Below are 2,628 nucleotides of genomic sequence, written 5' to 3' on the forward strand. Positions count from 1 at the left end.
ACTTTCCTTGTATCTTGGTATGGCCCAGAGGATATGTGCAGAAAGAATATGTATAAAAGTATTCATTGATTAAAGGAAAACACTAAATATAATACAGTTTGTATAACCCTATTTTGGATTTTTTTTCTCCCACTTTACAGTGTCTCAGCAAAATAAAATAAATGACAAGCCAGAAGTCTCAAGTTCTATGAGGCCCTGTGGGAAACATGGACATTTAAAGTGGAATGGACAAACAGAAACCTGTGAGGGTGAAAACAAGAATGGTCAGGGAGCTAGAAGGAGAATCAAGGGATTATGGTTTTATGGAAGCTAAGGGAAGCAAGACTTTTTTTAGAAGTGATCAACATGTCCAAATGAAACAGAGAAATCCAATAAAATAAGGAATGAAAATGATTAATGATTCATAGATAATTACCCTTAGTCTCAGTTTCATATCGATAAAATGGGTATCTCATGTGGTTATTACAAGATTAAACTAAACATAAGCTTCTGGTTTGTGGTAGGTGCTCAATAAATTTTATACCTTCCTTTCTCTCTTTTTGTGATTAACTCATTGTTTTATTCTAATACTAATTACTAGTGAGAAGCCCTGCTCAAGGCTGGGTAGGCACTGATGACAGACAGCACTAAAGAACTGTGTAGTGTACAGCCTGCCAGTACTATCCCTTGCCTGGAAGTTACCTGATTTACTTTTAGTTTCTTTGGTTTTGGCAGGTGAATTATGAAACTTAAAAACATCTCAAATGCAAAAAAAAAATTTGTTAACATGGTGTGTTGTTAATGCACGAAAAGTGTTTGTAAATTACTGAATACAATGTAAAGCAACACATTCTTATTGTATTAAAGCTTTATGTTTTTACTTATTTCTATTTTTTGGCCCTGTCACACAGCTTGCGGGATCTTATTTCCCTGAACCTGGGTCAGGGCAGTGAAAGCACGGAGTCCTAACCACTGGACTGCCAGGGAATTCCCATAAAGCTGTATGTTTTAAAGATAACTGCTTAAAGTTGGAGACACCCACCCACTGAAATTCTCATTGCCCTGTGATTTTTAAAAAAGCAAGTGGATAATTTTAATTGTCAGCTGTCTGATTTATATCTATAGTTGCTCAAACATGTTAGGACAGTTCATCTTTACTAGCAGAATCTTTTTTAAAATTGAGTTTTAAACTATTTTACATGCAGTAAAATCTATCCTTTTATGAGTTTTGGCAAACAAAGATATAGAACACTTCCATTACCCCTCAAAATTTCAAGCCCCTTTTTAGTCATTCCCTTCCCTTGGTCACTACTGATCAGTGTTGTCCCTTTTTCAGACCCTTTTACTTTTAAACAATTATAGGCTCACAGGAAATTGCAAGAATAGTACATAGAGTCCTGAGTACCCAACACCTAGCTTTCTCCAGTGGTGACATCTTACATAACTGTCGTACAAGATCAAAACCATGACCTGCATGTTTGAAGGCAGATTTTCCTTTCACTTCTTTGCCTGTGTTTACTCTTTTCTTTTGACACAAATTTAATTCTGTTGTGTTAAGAGGAGCAGATGCTAGTTTTCCCTTAGATGTCTGCAGTTGCATTTTCAGTATTTCAGTTGGATCACCTCTGTTACTCCTACATCTTTCTCTAGTCTTTTCATTATTCCACCTTTTCCCAATTTAATTCTCCTGCTATTTTTTTTTTTTCCTGAGCTTTGTGACACAGATGGTACTACTGTCAATTCTCAAATCCCTAACTTTTACCTCGGTCCTTAAGTTTCAAAGGGGATGGTGCTTGTGCCTAATTGTTGTGTTCACAGTAATTTTGCAGCTTGCGTTATGAGAGCCGGCACGGTTCTCCAACCCCCGAGACACGTTCTAGGGGCACTAAACGGTTCAGCTCCGTTCTTGCCCTACCTTTCACCATTGGTCATCCTTTTATTTTCCAGATACTTGGCTGTTTGTTAGAGGAGAGTATGCAGAGTCTCTCGAAACCGCTGGCAACCCCTCCTCTCCCTCAATGCGCTGCCTTTGTAACGCGCTGAGCAAACAGCCGCAGTTCGGCTCTTTAGGCCGTTGAAGTGCGGGGCGGGGCCTCGGCGGCTGCCGTAGCAAACTGCAGGGAGGTCACGCCTTCCGGCCCCCGCCCCACGCACGAGGCCCACGACGTCAGCCGCCCGCGCGAGCCTAGTCCTAGGGTGTGCGGGAGGTCCAGTGCGCATGCTCTGACTGGGTCGCCTCTGGCGACGGAGGCTGAGGGAGGGGTAGAGAGCGGTCTTACTAGTGGGCGTCTCTGCTGGCTGGCCCTGCTCCTGTGCCACCGCCCTCTTGGCCCCCGGGGGCCCGTTGCTCCCCTCCCCGCTACCGCTGGCTCGGCGGTACCTCGCAGGGTGAAGGCTCCCTCTCCCCGGCTCCCCTTCCCCCCACCCCGTCGCCCCGCCCACTCTGGGCTGGGCGGCAGGGTCAGGGGCCGAGCGGAGCCGGGTGAGTATTCCCACAACCTTTGCCGGCCGTCTCTTTCCGGCTCTGTTTCCCGCACGGTCCTCTCCCAACTGCCGGGGTAGAGAGGAAGGGCGGGCGCGGGTGGGCGGGAAACAGCCCAGCCCCGAACAAAAGGCTGGGGAAGCGGGGCTCCCGCCGGTGAAATGCAG

Source organism: Neophocaena asiaeorientalis, unplaced genomic scaffold, assembly GCF_003031525.2.
Source record: "Neophocaena asiaeorientalis asiaeorientalis breed wild unplaced genomic scaffold, Neophocaena_asiaeorientalis_V1.1 scaffold37, whole genome shotgun sequence".
NCBI lineage: Eukaryota > Metazoa > Chordata > Mammalia > Artiodactyla > Phocoenidae > Neophocaena > Neophocaena asiaeorientalis.